This window comes from Canis aureus, chromosome 3, assembly GCF_053574225.1.
Source record: "Canis aureus isolate CA01 chromosome 3, VMU_Caureus_v.1.0, whole genome shotgun sequence".
Classification (NCBI taxonomy): domain Eukaryota; kingdom Metazoa; phylum Chordata; class Mammalia; order Carnivora; family Canidae; genus Canis; species Canis aureus.
In genome coordinates, this window is record NC_135613.1 from 82,177,867 (window position 1) to 82,192,486 (window position 14,620).

The 14,620-nt window shown below is 39.6% G+C and overlaps 1 long non-coding RNA gene across 1 annotated transcript; it reads left to right on the top strand.

Moving 5' to 3' along the window:
* Positions 1–3,799: 3,799 nt before the first annotated feature.
* On the top strand, positions 3,800–11,008 carry LOC144306003 (uncharacterized). Its single transcript, XR_013373041.1, has 3 exons — positions 3,800–3,950; positions 7,218–7,292; positions 10,931–11,008. It is a non-coding gene; the product is annotated as an uncharacterized LOC144306003 (long non-coding RNA).
* The last annotated feature ends 3,612 nt before the right edge of the window (positions 11,009–14,620 follow it).

A 14,620-nucleotide genomic window follows, 5' to 3' on the forward strand; every position in this document is an offset into this window, starting at 1 on the left:
CCCCCATGTCACCAAGGTGTGTTTCCAGATTGCAGGTGGCAACCAATGAGCCACTCTTCCTCTCAGTAATGCCATAAGCGTTTTATTAAGGTGATGGGAGTGGGTGTCCGTTGGTAAATGCGCATGTGTGTTGAAGGCAAATCAATGGTTCAGCACACCCAGAGTTGCAGACCAGTCAACTTGCCTAAGAATGAGTGTGTTTTTAATAATCAATTGCTGTTTATTTGACACATGGCTGTCTGGGTAAATTTAAATGATGTGTATTTAGGAACCTTGATATAAACCGCTACCTTAGAAACATAGTCATCTATCAGGGACTAAGTTGTTGTTAATAACCTTCCCCAGGGGAATTGCAGGCAAATGGTTATGTATTTGGTGATATTGGGCCTTCAGTCAGACACGCTGGGAAACTTAATCTTCCATTTCAGAAGAATAATAGGATGTTATGTGGTAGAACAGTGACAGGGTCTGCAAAATAGACTGCATTATTCTCTCAGAGTATTAGGACAGAGGCGGGGCTGGGGTGCACATGAATTTTGATTCAAAATGTGCTCAGTTTTGCACCAGAGGAGCCTTATAAAGATGAGGGGCGAGCTCTCTCATGGAAAGAGCCACAAATTGTTTCAGCTGCAGGCAAACTTGAAAATCACCTGGTCTAATCTTATCGTCAAACACCTTTATTTTAGTGATGAGGAAACTAGGGGCATGAGATGCTAAAGTGGGGTGGGCAAGATGTCCTGTTCAAGGTCTCAGAGTGAGAAATCAGTGAAAGAACTCAGGTTGGGGACACCTGGGTGGCTCAGTGATTGAGCATCTGCCATGATCCCAGGGTCCTGGGATCCAGTCCCACATCAGACTCCCTGAAGGAAGCCTGCTTCTCCCTCTGCCTAGGTCTCTGCCTCTCTCTCTGTCTCTCATGAATAAATAAATAAAATCTTTAAAAAAAAAAAAAAGAACTCACGTTGGTTAGCATCAAGATGTCACCCTTCCTGGTTTGCAGCCCAGCTCCAGCAGTGATATGAATACACAATTGAAGAAGCAGTGCCATGGATATGGCTAAATGACTTGCTGGGTGATGTAGCCAAAAACTGTAGAGACCCCCTGGGGGTTGGGAGGAGGTCAGGTCTTGAAGTGATTTGGTGTGACAATGACATTTAAATCATCGATGATGAAACCCCAGGGCATTATAGACCTACAAGATGTTGGCATAGACTTGGAACCAGAGCCAGGTAAAGCAGAGCTTAAAAAAGGTGTGCATTGCCCCTTTTCAGGGCAGGAATGAAGGGGCGTATTCGTGGCAGGGGAAGGAAAGAGAGGACAGTTAGGAGGGGGTCACAGCTGTGTCTGGGCCAGAGGAAGAAAAGTCTTGCCAGGTAAAGATCTAAAAACTTTAAGGTTCTAGAATTGTATAGATTTTGTAGCTATATCTGTCTGGTCAGAGTAAGAGCTCTGATAATTATAAACCTTTTTGGTTTAGGACTTTTATAATTTTATCCTCATATTTCTTAAAATGTCAACTCCTCTGTGAAGTCTTTTCCAAAATTTCTTATGCTTAAATAGTTTGCATTCTCCTGGAGCACCAACAAATTCATTTTATTCTGGCTTTTCTTTGTGTCTCTCTCCTCTGATATTCTTTGTTACCTTATCTGAAAAATCTTGATGACTCTGAAATCTAGGACAATTTTCAGAAAATAAGTATTTAAAGTATAAGGGAAACAAACACACACAAAATACTGAGTACTATGTATGCAGTACTTTCTAGTTATATAAATGTTTTCACATCAAATTATCTCTTTTAATTCTCATAATTATCTTAGGAAGCAGCTCTAATTATTATTCATAGTTTTTAAATGAGGAAACTTACACAGAGAGGTTAATTATCCAAGATCATGCAACTAGGAAGTGACAGAGTTAGGCAGTCTTAGAACTCCAGCTGTATCATGTTGAGGGAAAAAGAAAGGACCAGATAATCTCAGATAATTGCTTGAAAGTTCAAATTTGCTTTGCTTGTGCACACGCAGCTGTCATACTAGAATACAACTAATAAACTAATGCATAATGACACCTATCTGTCCAGTGGGGTAAACTAAAGCCATCCATCATGTTTAAATCTATATCCCACTGGGGACAAAGCTTTGAGGTAAAGTGGAACAACTGAGGTATGGACCAAGGGACTTGGGACCATGGAAGTGGGAACTGTCAGTTCAGAATGAAGAAAGCTCAGAAATTTTGAGAGAGAGAGACTGGTGTTAGGCCAGGACCTTGGAAGATTAATAGGAATCTGGAATGCCAAAAAGAGAAAGAAGTTTGTCCCAACTGGATGAGATGATTTGACTAAAAACAAGACAGTGTGAATATTTAAACATGTCCGAGGACTTGCCAAGGGTCTAGGAGTAAGAATGGGAGGTGGGTGATGGGTCATGGGAGAGATGAGTGAGCTTAAAAAGGCAGGGTGATCAAAAGGAGGTATACATGCACCATTCTGTGGAGTTTGAACTTAGCACTGTAAGTAAGAGAGTTTTTGCAGAGTTTAAAACTGGAGAATGGTTAGAGCAGACATGCATTTCAGAAAGATTGTTCTACTGACTTTGTGGAGAGTGGATGAGCTCGGACACAGGTAGATCTTGGAGAGGTTATTGTAGAGTGGAGATCAGTGCTCTTCAAACTTTAATGTGTGTTTAGATAATCTGGGGATATTGTTAAAATGCAGCTTCTGATTTAGGTGGTCTGGGTAGGGTCCAGTATTTTGCATTTTTTTAAAGACTTTATTTATTTATTCATGAGAGACACACACACAGAGGCAGAGACACAGGCAGAGAGAGAAGCAGGTTCCATGCAAGGAGCCTGATGTGGGATTCCAGGATCATGCCCTGGGATGAAGGCAGATGCTCAACTGCCGAGCCACCCAGGCGTCCCATATTTTGCATTTCTAACAAGTGCTCCAGTTTGAAGTAGTCAGGGTGTAGGTGACGGATAAGAAAAGCCCACACTAGAGCCTTGGTAGTAAGAACGGACAGCTGGGGTTGCCTCCAAGACATTGCTGAGCCCCCACCCCCAAACCAAACTCTACCTCTCTTTAATCATCTAGCCAAATTCCATCAGGTATTCCCAGCTATCTCATGCCCACATTACTTTTAGCAAGCTTAACTTGCCATGAGGTGTTTGGGCTTTCAAATAGATTTTTAAAAATAGAAATTTATCATTATGTGTGTGTATTTCTCGGCTCCAAAATGAAATTAAAATTCCCTAAAGGTCACAGATTATATCATAATCTCCCTGCTGTACTCCAGTGAGCACATAGTTTTTGGCACTAATAAATACTTATTAAACTTAGTATGTTCCTGAAAAACAAACATATTGGCTTCTTTTGATAAAGGTAAATCATATTTTTGGTGCTGGCAAAGGAAATGTGAAACTCACAAGTTAAAATTGATCTAGCCTAAAATGCTCAAAAATCCTTTTGAAGTGTGAATAATTTATTACATTTATTTAATAGAATGAGATGTTCAGTAATAAATATCCTCCTTCTATAATCTCACGTTAGAAGGGTCAACCTTACCTACATTTTCCATATGAAGAGAAAATTCCTACCTATGTGTTTTCAGAGCAAAACCTTGAGCCCACATTTGGGACTCAGAATAAAAAATCTAAGGATTCAAGAATTCAGTGAAGATAGAGCAAGTTGTGGCCTTTGAAACTGATAAAGTCTGATGGTCACAATGGTTATAGCTGACACCTTTCTTCCTCAAGAGAATGGAAACAAATTGGTTCTAAATTCGATTGAGTTAACTCTGATTCTTTCAAATTGCTTTAGATCCCTGGCTAGTAGAGCTTGGACTTGAACTTGGCTTAAACCCTAGCAATAAAATGCCCTGTAAGTTCCATAAGTCTGGAAATGAAAATGCCGCATGGTCTAAGGAAACATTCCTGACTCTTCTGGAGATAGACAGGTGTGAGTTAAAGCTCCTCTGGTCCTATCAAACACCAGAAGTATTAAGTAATTGGGGGCAAGTTATGTAACTGTGCTGGGCTTCAGAGGATCTGTCCATAGAAATGGTCAAAACCATTCTTGTGATGCTTGAATGGGACCAAGGGTTCTCCCTGGCGAGACATTTTTTAGTTTTGTTGCCTTTGGTCTATTCAGATTATGACTTCCTTTAAGACTAAGGGCTAGGATATGGGCAACCCAAAGCTCTGGGTGATAATAATTATACAAAAATACATAATTGATTATTATCTTGTCATAGGCCAAATCATAGCTTTAGTTTCAAACTTTGTATTGGATATATAAAATGTCTTGGGTTGTCCAAGAAAATGCGAACAATATAAAGTTCATACTGCTTCATGCTCAGTGTTAGGTGGAATGTTGTGTGACAGTCTGCCACCTTTTGGTTGGTTGGATAAAAGGAAAAGAATCTGCCTGGATGATAGAGTTCATGGGACGATGCAAATCTGCCAATCATCCAGTTGGGATCAACTCCCCTGTTGTTTTTTATCTAAGCAAACCTTTCTCTCATTTCAACCTTTAGCTGTTTTCTTCATTGAAATGTGGTCCTTTCCCTTTGTGTCTCAATACAATATTCATCATTGGTTTGGTGTGTGCTTTTGATTTAATTCACTTAACCTCTTTGGGCCTGAATTAACCAAACACAAAATCCTATGTTCCCAATGTGACTCATGAATATTTTAATAAATGAAGTGTTTATTTATGCAGTAAGAGCATTCTTTACCAAAACATCCTTTGTAAATTTAAGAAAAATAAATGCAAAAATATGATTCTAACTGCAGATACGCATGAATGAAAAAACCTTGAGGTGTAGTCTCTCCATTCACCCTGTGTGTCATTGATAGCTATGAGAATAATATTAATACTCCTCATTTTGCATTGTCTTACAATTTTTACCACACATATTCTTCAGGGTCTTTTTTTTTTAGCTAGAATAATGATACTTACATTTTCCTATTACCTCTGATTGAAGCCCAACTCTATCTTCTCTACCTAAAATCTTCATCTATTTTTCATTTGTCCAAGGGATATTTATTGAGCATATAATATATGCCAGGGACTCTATTAAAGTCAACAAGTACAGTAATTGCCAAAACAAAAATCTCTGTTCTCAGGGAGCTTCTCCTCTAAGTGGAAGAAGACAATAAACAAATAAGTTGAGAGATGATATGAAATGTCAAGAACAATTAAGTAGGGTAAGATGACAAGGTTGACTGTGGGAAGGTATATAGTCGGAAATGGTTGTTAAGGAAGAGTTCTTTGATAGGCAATTCCCGCCCTCCCCATTATGTATAAAGGAAACAAGAGAGCAAGTTAGGAGGATGTCTTAGAGAAGAGTTCTCTCAACGGAGAATAGCAAGTGCAAAAGGCCCAGGTGGCAGTGCAATTGACATAATGAAGGAGAGCTAAAAAGCCAGAGTGGCTGGGGCAGAGGAAGCAAGGGGAGAATGGAAGGAAATTGGATCAGAGACACAGATGAGAGGCAGAGCCTTGTAGGCAGTGGTGAGGATCTTGAGTAATTTTGTGAATGATGTGGAAAGACATGGCGGAGCTTTGAGCATGTGAATGACGTAATCTGGCATGCTCCCTGGTTGTGCCAGATTTTTCCAGTTGCCTCTCTGGGTCTATCTCCATCCCACTCTCTGCCCCAGGAGACTGACCTATACAGAAATCCATGATGGACCCTTGCATCTTATGGCTTCCTGGTAAGTTTGGCCAAAGGGACCCCCTAGCTAGAGATGAAAGAAAGAAGTTCTTATTCCCCTGGCTCCCAAAAGTTGCTTCACACTAGCTACGTCCCTCCAGACAGGATCATTCCACCCTTCTAGGTAGTTTGCTTACAGAACTCTTTCTCCTTCCTGGTCCTGATAGCTTTTTCCTCCTTGGGTCCCATTTGGTTCAAGGCAAGCACCAGCTGCTTCTGCTAGCCCAAGGTTCCTATACCATTACTTGTGGTTCTCTAACACGCCATCTGCTCCTTTTTCGTTGGTCTTTTTATAAATAAATTCTCCTTGAATTGTCCTATTTTGGCTGTGCCATTCGTCCCTTGTAGAAGGATGTCTGGTACATTATCCATCCCTGAAGATAGTTACAAGAATGAATCACTGCAAGATGTGCCTAGAGAATGAAATCTCCGATACCCCATGCTTTGGAGTGGCCTCCATAAATCATAACATGCATTAATTTCTTAAGGGAACAAAGGAAAAGCGAAGCGGATACTTTTCTTCTCTGACTCCCTCTAAACTCAGGAATTCATTAAGCAGCCTTTGAAAGGAAGCGTTCAAGACAAATCTTAAAATACCATGTTTTTCAACTGCAGCCTGAAAAGCCTGTTTTATATTTCAAAATAGGTTATCGGATGCCTTTATAATGAGGAGAGCTTCTCAGCAAAGGCAGCTCCAGATTGCGCCTTTGCCTTTCAAGGAGGTTTCCTTATTTGCACGCCACTGAAAGGGCTTCACCTCAAGAAGGTGGCAAAGAAGAGACACAGCTGGTGATACTAAAGCATAGCTTTGTGATGTTGAAAAAAAGGGGATCAGAATAAGTATTATTTAAATCAAAAATAGTTACTTAAACTCCAGGTGAACTAGAAATTGAGTTTGGTGCCAGAAGAAATGCAAAATAGCTTAATGGGAATGCCCTGGATAATTGGGATGTTGTATATTTGTTTCAATGACCTTGGAAAACTTTTAATAATCCAGAAGCTCCAACCTGGATCCTCACAGTGTTCTAGGAAGAGAAGAGCAAGGGAGGGTAGAGGGTGGTTACAATCTCTGGAAGCCCTACGTTAGCAGAGGATGTGGTCAGAGAGGCCCCCTTTTATCTCCATATTTCTAGCACCTAGTCCAGTATCTAGCAATGTTTCAGGAATTCATAATGTTTACCTAGTGAAAGTAGTGAATGGAGAGAACAGCAGCAAATGAATCTCAGGATACAGTAAGATACCGTAACATCCATGAGATTTACTATTTCCAAATTGTTTTACATTGGTAAAAAGAATGAGTAAGGAGAACAAATATATTGCTTGCCATTGTGCAAGCTAAGCAAATAATATTACTCCTATTCAACCTGTTGCTTTGAATTGATGTGTCTAGTGATGACTCTTAATATTGTGATGTTCTCATTGTGACAATTCCATTTATTTCCAACTCAAAAACACAGAATGGCATGCCTTTTTGATTAATAAGGATAAAAATTATTTTATTATCAGGTTTTGGGAGAACATTTAACAACACTCCAGAAGACAGATGGTTACACCTGAAGTGCGGAGAGGCTAGAACTACCAGTAAGTAGCCCAAGAAGGGATATCCAATGTTGTCTGGGGGCGAGGATTGTCCAACTTTGGGAACAACAGACAGGGATTGTGGGCAGAGGAATGGCACAGTTTCAGGAAGGAGGAACTGCCTGTAATTTTTAGTTCTCCTACAGATTCAGTCAGTGGCTCCCAACCCTAGATTACAGAGAACCCCAAATTCACTGCTAGACTCCACTTGCTCATTTATAGGAAAAGGAACGGCACACAGCTAACTAGAGAGTGTTTTTGATCAACTGGAGACCAGTTGTACTGTTACATGGTATTTGATTCTTTTTCATCTTCTCACCTGACACTGTTCCAGCAATTGCGGGATTTAACTGTTCCAAATTAGCTTGTTTTTCACACCATAGGTGCTTAGGTGCTTGAAAGCTAAGCTAGGAATCTGAACGTCAAATGGATCTATCACATTCGTTGACAATAAAAATAAGATAAGCTCCTTTGATTCTTCTACTCACCATCTGGCTTGGTGCAAATTCCAACTGAGAAAAAACTTTTTCTTCTCTAAGTCTCTAGTCTCCTATTTGGTAGACATCATGTTCTTTTTTCCTTGTAGAACACTTTATACTGTCTACTATTCAGCAGCCCATTGCCCCCACATTCTCTCCTTTTTATTATTTTTCAGGATAGGCATTGAAATAATTTACTTACCTCTCTGATGAATGCAATTATTGGGGTTACCTCTTTTGGAGGTATTAGCATTTAAGCCTTAGTTCACTGTTGTCCTTAATAAATAAATTTCAAACATCAGAAAAGAGAGCTATAGTAATGGTACAAGTACCATATACTTTGTTCCTTAAGTCGTAACCAACTGATGGAAACTGTTTTAATATAAGACAATGTCTAGAACATCCTCCTTGTCCTTCTCTCTCTATGGAGTAAGAGAGAATACAGACTCATACATATTTCATCATATATATCTTAGTTATTTTTATTTGAATTAAAATTGGCTTTTAATATAAAAAATAGCCTTATCACTTAAGAATGGGAAATAAGCATATAGATAACGTTTTCTCACAAATAAGATTTCACCAAATCACAAACTTAGTAAGTAAAAGACTCAAATAAACCATAGATCTCTCAAATTCTTACCCCCATCCTTTCCAAAATCCTACCCTGATAGAGTTGCTCTTTGGCCCATCAATTTTACATTATACTGCTTTCTTTGTGTTGAGCTACATATTGGGTATGTTAGTATATGCAAAATATCTGAATAGTTAAGACCCCAAATATATTTTTCTAGCTACTATTCAGTTATTTCAGGTGAAAGAGTTTCTTTGCTCCAATTATCAGAGTAATTTAAGTACATAAAATCAATCTGAGTTTATACCCAGTGCTAATGCTCAAACCATTTTCTTCCTCCTTTCTGAGTGATAAAAATTTTAAGAGAACAGAAAAAGCATTAAATGAATATATTTTTGCGGTTGTTTGAAGGTCTGTAATGAGAGCAGGAAATACATAATTGAACACAGAGTAGTACAAAGTAAGTCATCAGTGTAATAAATTGAAACACACAGTCGTGCAAAGTAATAAACTGGAGCACTTTCGTATGAGGTCAGGTGTGTTGCTTTGAAGTTGGACTGCAATTTGCCTTCCCTAGGACAGAACTGTCTCCTGATTCTGCATGCTTATTGATCTATGGTCATTTAATGAGGCAAAGGGTGACCAACAGGTGATATCAGGAAATTTGCTCTAGTATCCACAAGGCTAGAGATCAGCTACAGTCTTGAACATGCAAAATTAGGTTTCTTTCTTCTTGTGTTGATTAACAGGCTGAGCTCATTTTGCACCATGACATCTCACAGATACCTTCATATTGCCTCTTGACTGTTATTTCTATACATGGGAATAAGAACACCAATCAACAGATGTCCTCCCATCAGTTAGTGGACAGCAGATCTGAGTTCTAGTTCCAGCTCTGTCAAAATGCATTACATTAGTAAGAAAAAATTTCCTTAGAGGATCCAAATTCAAAATGCTCCCTCTAAATCTTCATTCACTCCTTACCCATCATATTTCATGGAAGGGGTTCTTTAAGCATGAATGGACTTGATACAAGGGATGCTTTCTGAGTACTTCTGGAAAATAAGATAAAACCAAATTCCAAAAAATACAATGTAGCTAAGGAGCTATAGGTATGAACAAATTCTGGCAGGTGTCTGAAAATAAGCAAAGTCCAATTAGCCAGAGACTTATTCCTAGTGATATTTGATGAACTTGGCTCCCAGCTGGGCTAAAACTATGATTAGTATTTCATCCCTTAATGATTTCAAAGAGGTCTCAAAATGTTTTATAAACATTGATGAAGCCTTAGAACCTGTCTTTGAAGAAGACTTGAATAAACAGAACTGGGCATTCCTGATATGGATAGGGTGCCTATTAGGAATAATCTAGTAATGGTCGATTACTATTAGCCTTTTTCAGAGCTCTGTGTGTGTCTGGTGTCTTAATTTGTGACACACTTTTTCATGTCAGCAAATCACCCCAGGGGGTACATAATTCTGAATGGCTTTGGGGGTTTGCCTCTACTCTTAATTAGATTATTCAGCAAATTTCTTTAGAGCACCTACTATAGCCTGTAACAGAGCATTTTGATGCCTTTAGACGATAAGCCATAGGACAGAGAAGTTGAGGGTGTACCACAGAGAAAAGCAGTAGGACAGGGAGCCACAGTAAGGAAAATAGGCCATTGAGAATGAAGAAGACCTGATTTTTAAGATCCAGTTGAGTGTTTAACTAATATGCCACTATTTTTCCTTATTAATATTAATATACCCAGAAAGCTGGAGATAAGTATTAACAAGACACTTCCTTCATTACCGATTAATAGAAGATTAGAAAATCAATCCCCCATCCCAACCTGTTGGTCAAAGGTAAAAGCAAAGAGATATATTGATGATAGTAAACTTAGGGATAAATCATTTATTTCCGAAATCTACCTGCTTTAAGAGCAGTAAATTAGAAGTCGGGTGTTCAATAGCAACAAATCTAAGGACTTCTAGGAAGGTTCTAATTTTACAAGAAATCAGTTGATGCTGGGTGCATGGCAATCATTACCCTCGTTATAGGACATGTACCACCATTTTGAGATGCTGCCTATGTCAACTCGAGTTCCCAATGACCTTTCTGGGACTTTAGTTCCGACAGAGGAAACAAGGAAGACAAAAAAAAGCTAAACTTAGAACCAAAGCCACTTAGCTCCATCGAATTATATTTACTATAAGTAATAAGGCCAGGATTGAGGCTTAGCCCTACTCCAATTATTCAGTTTTATGTATCTCTATAGATTCTATAGACTATAGATCCTTTCCAAAAAGCTGGCCATCTATCTTTAAATGGATTCAGTCAGAAAGCAAAGGAACCCCCAAGGAGTATCAGACATTGTGCGTGCCATGGTTGGGCTGGAATTAGAGTTATCTCTTTTAGAAGCAATTATAATTATAATGGCTATTTCAAACTGCATATGTTGGGAAGCAGCATTCTCCTTAATTATGGCTACTGCGCTATGCTAATAATTTTATTTTTTTTTGTTCAATCAGACAACTCTGACTTTTATTCTTTCCTTCCCTTTCACTCTCACCTGACTTGACTTCTGGATCTCCTACGATAAGGTATTAGTATCCAAAATTAAGGCTATACTGATATGATTCTATTCCAAATTACAGAATAAAAAAAAGTGGGTTATGTGGAGCAGATAGCCCCAGCTAATTATTTCCATATTTAATATGGGATTCCTTATTTCTCGCTGGAGTTCGTGTTTTTTTTTTTAATCCTTCTTTAGGGTCTTGGTCCTCTAATTAGCCCATCCATTCAACCATTCAGTTAATATTTATTGAGTGCCAGACACTGTGCTAGACGTGGGATGAAATGGTGAGCAGAAGAGCAAATAAAATCGTGGTTTTAATGAAAGTTTCAGCCTAGTGAGAGACAGACTTAATTAAGTGATCACACACAATTAAATCTAAATTTTGAACTGTGAGAAGTGCATCCAAAATGTGCACAGTGTCTAGGTAAGTGTGTGATTTCCCTTTGGCTCGATTTGAGGTCTCTTTATTTCAAAAAATCAGTCTAGTAACTATCCTTACTATTCAAAACAAATTGGTTCTTGGGCCTTTGAAAGTTTGCACAGGAGCTACACTTTTTTTTTCTCTGTTACCCCATTATTTCTCCAGTGGTCACTGGGCATCAGGGAGATGCTGAGGCTCCTGTAATAATGTGGGAGAGCGAACAGAGCAGAGCATCTCTTGGGAGCCCATATGATCTATCAGCTAGCTCAGTTCAATTATTTACTCACCCTGTAACCTTGCACAGTTCTCTTATTCTCTGACCATAATTTCTTTACCTGTGAAATGGGGATAATAATTATCAGCCTCCTGTATGTGTGCCAGACAGATATACACAAAAACGGTTTAGAAGTTGTGAAATAGAATATAAAATTAAAGCAGCATTATTATAGTCACTTTTGCAAAGGATATTATGGCAAGAACAAGAAGGGCTGAACTGAGTAAACATAAAAATTCCATGGTCTTTTTCTTTCATCCCTTGTTTCTTGCCAGAAAGCAGAAAACCATAGGAGGAGCTCTTCATTTTCACGCAGGCAGACCTTGTCACAGCATGAGCTTTCAAGCTTCTGGTGACCATAAATTTGCTACACAAAAAAAAAACTGGGCACGTGATCTGAACAAAGCTTTTTCTCGCTGATTTATTACTTTCTTTTTATGAAAATCTATAATAATTGCGATACTTTAAGATCTAATTGTACTGTTTCAACTTTATACGAAAGAATAAAAGAAAATAAAAGGGTGCTCTCTCAGAAATCCGAGGCATAAGTGTTACCCTACCCTTGGCCTGCCTTTGTGGAAAAGGGTTGCAGATTGGAGTTTCTTCCATTTCTGGTGGTTTTCAATGTAAGGTGAATAAATCTGTCCCCACAGGCCACCTCCTGAAAGGATGATCATCTCGATTCTGAAGATATTTATTTACCTCTGCCTTGATTTAGAGACAAACTCCTCCTTCCAGGTTCCCCCTGCCCTTTGCTGCTGATAAGGCACCCCTGAGGATTTATTGTTGCTACCCAAGAGCAGGATTTGTGAGCTCAGATCATGTTGCTGGCACTACCCTGGATAAGATACATTTATCACAGCCTTGCTTAGTCCTATTTGCATTACATTGTGTACTGCCTATATTGTTAAAACCAATTGCTCTTAAACTGTGGGCTGGTAGGTAGCCTGTCTCCTAGATCTATCAGCAACACAAAATTCTGCCTTCAAAATCAGGAGAGCAGAAATTAATCATGCTCAACTACTAAAAGTATCTCCACCTCCAGCCTGCACCGGCTGCCTTTTTTTTTTTTTTTTTAAATCACCAGTGGCAGGGGTTGGAGGCTGGAGGTCATCTTAGCAAGGTCTTATTCAAGAAGCCAAGGAGATGATGGGTCTCAGAACCCCACCCTGGGGCCGAGGCATCTTTCAGGAAAGGCTGCCCCAAGTTCTTGTTAGGTAAGTGGCTCTTTTGGAAATCTCAGTCTCAGAATATTTATGACCTGCAAGAGATCAAGTCACTTGAGTTAATAATGAGTCAGAATGGATCAAAAGCAGAGTCAGGCTTCAGAGGCATCCAGTCAGTAGGGTCTGGGTTATAGGACTCTAGAAAAGAAGGAAGCATTGAATAGACAAACAACAATCTGGCTGCAGTTCAGTGGTGCTTGAGCAGGAGTTTCTTGTTTCCAGGAGTCACACTTTGCTGCTCTTCATCTGTGAAGTGTTATTTAGCAAAACACAACCCAAAATTAAGTCATTTCAAAGGTCATTTGCAAAACAAATGATTTCTTCACCCTGATTGCAAGAGCTTAAAAAGAGATTTAAATTCCCAGAGTCATAAAGGATTTTCTGAGGTTTTGTCTGTTTTGTTTTGCCTTTTTTTTTTTTTATGGAAACGGAAAAGATGCAAGTCAATTTGATTGAACTTCAGTCTTAAATAATACCTTAAATTTCCGCTACAGAAATGGTACCAGGAGTGACACTTTGCTGGGCTTTGGCTGAGCCATCCCCCTCTGTCAGGGTTTTGTTCTCAGTGATGTATTACCACCCTTGACTCCTAGTACAGTCTGCTAGAAAGCCTGCTCCCCCTGCCTCCCTGCCATGAAGGCTTCTAGCATGCGGCGACCTCCCCGCTTCTGACCTCACAGACTTCACTGAGTCTCTCATTCAGCAATTAATCACACCCTCTCCCAGGACATCTCCTATGTGTGATCTTTGTTGTTGTTTAGTATTGGATTGTTTCGGGTTTCTTCATGCCTCGTCTCATAATAGAAATGATAAAATAGGGGAAGCGTTACTATGTTCTATGTATTATAAAAGCAAAATTTAGTGAAAGAAATTTTGGATGTGACATTTACGTGTCAGATAAATTTGGGAAACTCTTTTAAATGCCAATGATCTGATTTTACAACTTTCAGTAATCCCATGCTAGCTGAGAGAGCACTTTGCATGTGATGGGTGCATAATAATTTTGTTACTTGATGATAAACTTTGCTCAGATCCCTTGTTACATTACCCAGTGGGATGGGTCTGAATGTGATCCAGTGGGACTACATTTGGCAAGGACAATTGGAGGACAAGGCAAGCAGGAAAGGACTATTCCCAGAAGATTATTAATAGCCAGTGAGATCCAAGGGAACAGGTGAAGGAGTAGGTCGATGGACCCGGGGTGACTGCACGAAGGCGAGCAGCATGGAGAGTAAATGGCAGACAAACAGGGAGGCTGACAGCCAAGAGGTCCAGGGAAAATAGAGTGACGCTTGACACTTAGAGAGAAAGTGGCAGGGCAGTGTGGAGCATGGGAAGCAAACTGTTTGGAATTCAGTCCATGAACTCTGGGCATATGGTAGATGTTTCTTTTATGGCACTTACAGCAACAGCCAGAACAATGGCTAAGTGATATAGATTGCCTTAAAAAATTCTACCCACCCGTACGGTGGCTTCTTTCAATCCCTCCCTAATGTGCATAATGACTACCTTACCACTAAAACAGGGACAAGTCACTAGTGAACAGTTCCTAGATAAGGGGCCACTTAAGGAAGATTACCAAACAGGAGAATACGAGGTTGGGGGGTGGGGGTGGGACTTTGCTCCCTTCACTGGTCTGGTCTGCAAGTGAAACCCTGTCAATGAACTGCCTGGAAAACCAGAAGTCCCTTCTGAACTCAGGAGGGAGGCCTGAGCCTAGGATCCAGAGTAGATTGATGGGATCCCCATTTGGACACTGTCAAGAACAATAGGCCCTTCAGGACGAGGATGAAG